Source organism: Mus caroli, chromosome 8 (genome assembly GCF_900094665.2).
Source record: "Mus caroli chromosome 8, CAROLI_EIJ_v1.1, whole genome shotgun sequence".
NCBI lineage: Eukaryota > Metazoa > Chordata > Mammalia > Rodentia > Muridae > Mus > Mus caroli.
In genome coordinates, this window is record NC_034577.1 from 72,808,351 (window position 1) to 72,817,006 (window position 8,656).

General features: G+C 43.3%; 1 protein-coding gene across 3 annotated transcripts in view; it reads left to right on the forward strand.

The window, feature by feature from the left end:
* Positions 1-834: 834 nt before the first annotated feature.
* The window catches only part of Inpp4b (inositol polyphosphate-4-phosphatase type II B), a 748,293-nt gene continuing 740,471 nt past the window's right edge, over positions 835-8,656 (forward strand). For all 3 annotated transcript variants that reach the window (XM_029480343.1, XM_029480345.1, XM_029480344.1), the window contains exon 1: positions 835-1,076. The gene's annotated coding sequence lies outside the window, so the exon portion shown is untranslated. The remainder of the gene's footprint in view (positions 1,077-8,656) is intronic.

The following is an 8,656-nucleotide window of genomic DNA, read 5'->3' on the forward strand; positions in this document are numbered from 1 at the left end:
CCCACCCTCACAGGCCGGACTATCCAGACTACCCCTCACCCCTCGGGTTTGTTCGCAAGGAAGTGGGGGAGTTTCAGTCTCTTTCCAGACAGCGTGATTACACACCAAAATTTTCTGACACCTCAAACACACCGAGGGCGGATTGTCTCCACACAACCAGGCTGTCAAAGGCACGAGCCTGGTGGTTGGGAACACTTAGGCACTCTGCAAGGTGGGGAGTGGCTGTGGGCTGCCCCTGTGCCCAGGTCTGCTCAGTCTGGGTCTAGGGGGGAAACACTGGCAAGGGAGAAGCAGTTCTCAGGACTGTGACACGCAGAAGTCAGCAGAACGTGGGACAGCGCTTTACACTCCTCTAACGCCCAATCCTCCTCCCGGGGACAGTCAGTGGGGACTAGTCTGAGCTACCTTCTCACATCCTTTTACATTTCCCCCTTCTGCAGTCGCTTCTCCTGTCCGGGTCGCATTGTGATTGCCTCCCCCCCACCCCCCCGCTTCGACCCTGTGATCCCGCACCCCAGGATGGGCAGCTGACCCCAGAGACAGCAGAGTCTGAGTGGTGGGTGTCAGTAAACAGAAGCAGCGTGTTGTGGTCATTTTGAGCTGTGCGGTCGGGCCACCAACTCCATCTGTGGCAGGGAGGCGAGCTGCACCAGTTGCGAGACTGCTGCTGCTCCTCTTTGGTGGCTGGTTGGTGACATTGGGAGGAGACCGCTCTGAGGGAGTGAGCCTAAGACGACGAGGAAGAGAGGCAGGGCATTGGGGGTGGGGACGTGGCGACAGTGCCAGGGGGCGTGTGAGCTGCGGGCGAGGAGCAACTTCTCCCGGGCGCGCGCTGCGGGGAGGCGGGCGGAGCGTGAGCTGCCAGCCCGGAGCAGGGAGCCGGGAGCGGGGAGGCTCGGCCCGCGCCCTGCACGCTACCATCCTCCGGGTTCCCAGCCCCGGGTGCTGAGCTCGCCGCTATAAATAGCAGGTTACAGCTTCTGCTTGGGCGCACACGCTTTCACTGGAGAACGCAGGAAAGTCATCCTGAAAAGTGTCTGCCGCTGCTATCGCCCCCAACTCAGCCTCTGCAAGAGGTAACATCCTGCCTGGGATCCTGGGGCTCGGGGAGGGAATTTTGCAGGGTGCGGAGGGTGAGGATGGGTGAATCCATAGGCTGTAGTCGTGCGCATCGGACAGCTCAGGGTGGTGGTGGTGGGGAGTAAGTCCTGCCTGAGAGACAGCTGGTGTGTTTCTTATCAAGTTTCCCAGCTTGCAGCCAAGATCGTCCCTTCAGCCTTGCTTCCCAGGGGTGGCTGCTGGTGGTACCCCTGTGACCCTGATTACTGTCTAGTGGAGCTCGATTGGTCTGGCGTGAACACCACACACACACACACACACACACACACACACACACACACACACACACACATGAGTTCCAACCCCCAGGTGACACTGAGTTCTGGCCCAGCTTATGGTCCCTTTGAGCTGTTCTTAAAAGATGCTGCAGCGACTGGGAGTGCTTAGGGACTGCTTCTCAACCCTAGTCCCAGTCACTGACTGTCTCCTGCTTCAGAGGAAGTGGTCCTGGCCCTTAGAACATGGAAGGCATGCTGGGGTCACAGTTGCCTAAAGAGCTCTCTTTTCATGGCTATCTCCAGCCTCACCTTCAGCAACTCCTGCCCTCTCAGTCCCCCCAACACCCCCCCAAGTCAGGCCTGTTATCCCTAGGCTACCTTCGTGTTCTACCTACCCCAAAGAGGAGTCAAGAAGGAGTTAGAAAATCAGGGCTTCAAAGTAAGAGAGGGTGATGAGAGGATCCTTTGGAGTCTCAAATTTGCACTACAGCCTACTTATGCTTATCTGGCCCCTCTAGGAGGGCAAGGGGCCTGAGCAAACCCAGGAGCCTGCTGCTAGTATGGACTTTCAGGGTTGCAACTGGCTAGTTCTAGGTGATGCGAGAGCCAGAGGCACCGGTGTTTGCCCCTCTCCACCTTTGATTTTGCTTCCCTCTGGGGAGGTGGTTTCTGCCCCAGAGGACACCCCGAGGTTTCTGTTTGGAGACAGAAGCTTTATAGGTAAGGATGTGCATATTGATGAGATAGTTGCAGCCACACAAAACTTATTGGAAAAACCCCAGAGGAGAGAGAGGCGGCAATGCTGTTAGGGGACCGAGGTTTGTTAAGGGAAAGGATGCTCAGTTGATTATGTGGTTCTGGCAGCAGCGTCAACTTACCAGGGAAACCCTGCAGGACATTCAGGCACACTGGTCTAAATGATGTAGAATGTCTTCTTTGTTCATCTTACTTTATGTTTTTCTTTCTCCTGGTTCTGGCTTCCTTGCTCTTTCTAAAATGACATTTGAGGTCATTATGTGGGTATTACATTTTGCTTACATTTCCCTTCAGTATGAAAGAAGTTATTTATAAAGGTGTAGCTCTATAAAATACATGAAAGAGCAGAAGACAGGGATGAATTCATCTCTCCTATGATGGGCACTAGGTGGCCCCTTTTATAGGTGTACATCTACATTTAGAGGACCTTGCTCGCACAGAAATTTTCTTAGTGAGTTCTGGAATGAGAATGATATCAATCTGACTTGGTTCAGAGACTCAGCAAGAGAGTGGCTGCCTGATGCTGTGTTAGAGGTAGAGTTAGGAGAGGTTTGGACAAGTGGGTACTGTCAGCTTACTCGGTGTGGGAGGAAATACATTAGCTCATGTTCTTTGGGATATACTCCAGGGAAACATTGACATGAAATCACAGTAATTGATCAGTGCCTCTGGGCTCAGCACATGGGCCTTAAACTCAAACCTGTAGGAGTTGCACTAAGTTAAAATGCTTCTGCAGAAAAATAAAGGAGAGAAAGAAAGAAAGAAGGAAGGAAGGAAGGAAATAAAGGAAGGAAAAGGGGGGCGTTTTATGAGAGTCCTGTGTATGTGAGAGAATATGTGTCTCTGAGCCTTGTGTATGTTTTGTGGGTTTTTTTTTTTTTTGGCTCTTTTTCTTCTTCTATTTTTGGTTTTTGTCTTGTCCTATTTTATTTTATTCTTTTTCTTTAGATGCCCGTTTTCTAATGAGAGGCAGAAGGGGTGTGGATTCAGGTGGGAGGAGGTGGGGGGATCTCTTAGGAGTTGAGGAGGGCAAAATGCAATCAGAATATTATGTATGAAAAAACTATTTTCATTAAAAGAAAAACATAAAAAATATAGAATTTTTTTTCTGTGAGTTTCTCTCAAAGGTGACTTAAGAGATTTTGTCCTTGAAAGGTTATGAAACGTGATTGTGATGAGGCTACAAGCTCTGTGTCATTGGGAAACATTTTCTGATTGGTTTTTATCATTCTAAATTGTATTCTCACTGATGAGGTAAACCAGTATTTATTTGTGATAAACTGATGGCCAATAGGGTGTTTGATATAGGGCTCTGTTCTGACAAAGTGAGAACAGCTTGATAAACTGAGTCTTGACCCTCAAAACATGTAAAGAATCATCAGAGTTCTGGGCAGAAGGTACTCTTAGAATATTGGCCTCAGCTCCACTCTGAGGATGCAAGTCAATTGAATGACTTTAAGTCTTACAAGATTCTTCTGTCAAAATACTGTCTGGCCCTAGTACTGTAGACAGGTCAATCAGCTTTGGTTAGAAGATGATGCAATTCCTCTTTAGTTTTCTGAAATGGAAAGTGAAATTAAGCGCTGGAGAAGCCGGCTATTTGTTCTACAGCATGCAAATGTAGAGTTTCTGATTTCTCTTCTGAAACCTTGCACTGCCTTCTAGTTCCTAGTCAGGCTAGTCCCCACATGGGCAGTGGGTAACGTCCAAGGCCTTCAGGCAAAATCCTATAAGGCACCCATGAAAGACAGGAACAGCTGCCAACCCATCTTATCTCTTAGCAACCAAGTAGACATCAGTCTCCAGGTAAGCATCCAGGATCTGAAAACACAAAGTCCAAACAGGAGAAAGCTGTAATTAGTAAGGAAAATGCTTACTGAGTATCTGCCATGTTTGCTTTTTCCACTCAGTGGTGCTAATAGTTAGAGAAACAAGTCTCATATGTTTTATAATCTGCATGGAGTCAGCGCTTTGTCATTCATACAGCATTTTCAATTGGAACATGTCATCGCAGGTTCAAAGCATGTATTTTCTATATTCTGTACTTTTATTCTTTTAAAGTGACCGATTTCTCTCTCTAAAGGCCTAAGGAACTTACTCCAAAAGCCATGTTATTTTGTTCTCTTTTTTGTATGTTGCTTAGAAATCTCTGCTAGAGAATCCTTAGCAGACACTGATCCCACACGTATTTTGATATTCAAACTGTTCAATACACAATCTCAGCATAAGTATTTCTCAATAGATAAATCTGAAGAATAATGCTATAACTGAGTTTTTGCACATTAGATTCATGCAGTCTTTGTGTGTTAAAACTTTAGTTGTAGTATATACCTAAGAACGATACTCGGGTAGTGGGAAACTTATAAGGAGCTCCCAGAGTCTCAGGTGTAGCTATCATTGAAGTCAGGATATCTCAGCTCATCCTCTTTATGTGTTTCAATGCTTCATCTGCCAATGAAACTGATTTTACAATGCTATGGCAAGGTTGGAGAGAAGGCTCAGCCCTTTTCAGAGGGTTTAGGTTTGATTCCCAGCATCTACATTGGTCAGCTCACAAGGGCTTTTAATTCCTGTTCCAGGGGATCTAAAACCCTCTTATGACCTTCCTCAGATACCTAGATACACATTGTTCACATAAAACCCATACATGCACACATACATACACACACATAAAAGAAATGCTGTGATGTTTTATGGATTGTGACTAAACCACAGACTAATCAGTCTGTGACTGTTGAAGGACTTGTCTTTTATCCGAGGCACTCTGGTTGCTCACATCTTCTACCCTGTGAGTATCTCATTATAGTCAGTCTGCACAAGGCCTGTGGTGTGGAGTCTTGAGTTTACATCTTTCCAGTTGTCTCTGTAATGTTGCTGACCCGTGGGTATCATCACAGCACAGTGCAGCACTCTTAAGTAATATTTTCCAAACTTGTTTTTGAGGTATATTTGGAGTAAGTCTGCTCTGCATTATGCAGTTATTGTTGCTACGATCCCTGATGGTATGTTGGGGACCATGCAGAAAGGTAATTGAGTGAATAAAGGAGGCTGAGTTTCTCAAATCATAGGACTTCAATGGAATTTCCTTTGGGAATTATTTAAATTAATAATTTTCATGGGGATAGAGATAACACTTTAACAGGAGTTTTGTCTATTATTTATCTATCAATTATCTATCCATCTATCTACCATCTAAGTGTCTAAACGATCATAAGTCTGCTTACCTATCAATGTCCATTTATCTATGTATCCATGTCTATCTATCTATCTATCTATCTATCTATCTATCTATCTATCTATCTATCTATCTATCTATCTTTCTTTCTTTCTTTCTATCTATCTATCTATCTATCTATCTATCTATCTATCTATCTATCTATCTATCTATCTATCTTTCTATGTATCAATCTATCCACTCACTTGGCTTTCTATTTTCAACAAAGCTATTCTTCAGGCTTAACAGTGAAATTATTCAATGGTTTTCTCTGATGTTTTCCAATGTTAGGGATGTTGTGTTGGACACGCAGGCTGTGTTAAAGCCATGTTGATATTACATCACTGAAGTGACAGTAGCAATGGTAAACTTCTTCCAAGGAACAAAAGGAAATGGAATGAAAACTTCTAGACACTATTTATATATTTATATATTATGTGTTAACTTAAAATATCACAGAAAGAAAGTGACTTTTTTTTATTTCTCAAAAGAGTGAGTTTTTAAAGGTTAAGTGGTTGTAGTTTAAAGAGAACTTTCAGAATTGTTCACTATGAAAATTCTATCTGAATGAGAGCTAGAAACACCTTTCAGGGTGAGACTAGTACCTTGAACCTGAAGCTCTCTGGATTCAATCCCACCACTGTGACAGATGAATTGCTTTAGTTTGGGTTTCTATTGTTTCAGTGAAACACAATGACCAAAAGAGCAAGTTGGGGAAAAAAGGGTTTATTTGACTTACACTTCTGTATTTCTGTTCACCATAAAAGAAAGTCAGGACAGGAACTTAAACAGCACAGGAACCTGGAGGCAGGAGCTGATGCAGAGGCCATGGAGGGCGCTGTTTACTGGCTTGCTTCCCATGGCTTGCTCAGCCTGCTTTCTTATAGAACCCACAACTACTAGCCCTGGGGTGACACTACCCACAGTGGGCTGTGCCCTCTCCCAAAAATCACTAACTAAGAAAATGCTCTACAGATTTATGTATAGTCTGATCTTATGGAGGCATTTTTTTCTCAATTAAGGTTTCCTCCTTTCAGAGAACTCTAGCTTGGGTCTAGTTGAAATAAAGCAATTGAGCACATGAAAAACAAAAATGAAATACAACAACAACAAAAAACCCTCAAGCAACAGCAGCAATGAAAATTTAACACCCATCCAACTATATATAGCTATATCCTACTGATAGCTTTTTGAGATGAAAATGTAGGTCCCCAGTAAAGCACTTGTCTAGATTGAGGAAGACCTTGGGAAGTCTCCAGTCATACATATCATACAATGAGCTAACTAGATAGAATTTTTATTTACAATTACAGTGGTGGTCTTGAGTAGGCATGTTACAGTCCCAGAATTTGAGAGGCTGAGGCAGGAAGACTGCCCTTCTAGAATATAACACTAAACACACATCCTCCCAGGCTGTCTAAGTCCTCCACAGAGAACTTGTTCTTAGAACTTTCAATGTAGTTCTTGTTTAATCATTGTTGGTTACTCTACCAGACAAAAGCCAAGAGGGGCAACCTGTTGACTAAGCTTTCTAGTACCTAAAAAGTCACTTAACCTGAGGGAAGCGAAGGAAAACTGAGAATCAGTGGCATGTTAACCCAAGGTTATAACCTGTGAGCTTGAGCAGAGACTTTAGCAGTGTTCAAGGAAGCATTAGAATCTCATTTATAATTATTTAATATCCAATGCTGTTCCAAACACTTTTGTATCACAGACTCACTAAATGTGTCCTGCTTGCAGATAAATATTTTTAAAAGCATTTTTAAGAGTTTACAAATTTTTATTGAAAATATTTTTGTAAGCTCTAGGTGTGTGTGTGTGTGTGTGTGTGTGTAAATACACTCAGTTCTGAACATAAATATCAGAAGCCAGTGTCTGTTATCCTGTCTTTCTCTGATTATTTCTTTAAGGGAGAGTGTCTCTTGAACCTAACACTGCCGTTCTCTGGGCTAGCCTGAAGCCATCAAGCTCCCACTGTTTCTTCTGCTTTTGGAGATGAGGTTCCAGGGACAATGGTCTTGGCAAGTGTGTGCTGAGACCTGAACTCTGGTCCTGTGTTTGCTCCTAAACACTCACTCAGCCATCTCTCTAGCATCCATTATAAAATACATTACTAGGTGAAGCACAGTATAAAAATGTCAGTTTTATGTGATATTGTACACCTGTAATCCCAGCACTCAGGAGATGGAGGAAGGAAGATCTGGAGGAGCTCAAGGCTGTCCTTGGCTACACAGTGGGTCTAAGGTCCCTGTGGGTAACAGGGAATTCTGTCAAAAAAGAAACAAATGGACAAACATATGCCCACCTTAGCTGGTGACATAGGTCAGTGGTAGAACACCCTGCCTAGCATAGGAAAAGCCATGGATTCAATTCCGATTGCCACACACACACACACCACCTTAAAACACAGCTTTTCCTCACTTCATTAACAAAATCTACAGATTTTTGTATTTACTCATCTGCTTGGATGTGTCTTAATAAGACAGGTTGCTTTTAATGGCATGTGTGATTTCTTCTGTTTCAATAGACTTTTTCTTTCTGCTGAAATCTTAAGGTTAAATATGTTTCCTCATTGTCCTCTGGTAAAGTTGTTTTAAAATACAGCATTCCCTCCTCAGATAGCTGTTCAAGGGAGGCTGGTATTATAGACACTCACCACCAGGTGGCAGTATGCAGCTCTTAGGTCATCTTCACTGCATCCATTTTTAAAGTTTTTCTTTTACGCTATTTGTTTTTATTGTGGGAGTTAACTGAGTTAAAACCCACAAGCACATAAACCTTAGAATTGTATTTGGGAGATCTGTTATTTGAAATACTTTAAAGATTTGATTTAGCATACCCTGCTTTTATGTGAAGTCTGCATACCTGGAGAACTCTTTGGAATTAATTGCCAGAATTTTGCTTATGACTGGGTGAGTGAGAAGGAAAGGAAAAATTAAATAAGCATGACAAAAATAAAGGCATATGGTCAATCCAAAAACAGACATTGTGGCACCCATTATATACACACATTTGAATCTTAACCCTTTCACAACACACTCTGACTTTTTCCCTAGGAAACACAGACTATCATTGCTTCCCCTGAGCCTCCTCCCTGTTGTACCTCATCAGTGCAACAAACAAACAAACAAACAAACACTTTACAAGTGAGTAGACCATAGTGGTATATGTCTTTAATTCCATCACTAAGAAAACAGAGATGAGAGGATAATAAGTTAGCATTCATCCCTGGATACACAGCAAGGCCCTTCCTTAAAATAAAAAACCACACAAATGAAAAGCAACACTACCAACAAAGCAACAGAAAGGAAGGAAGGAAGGAAGGAAGGAAGGAAGGAAGGGAGGGAGG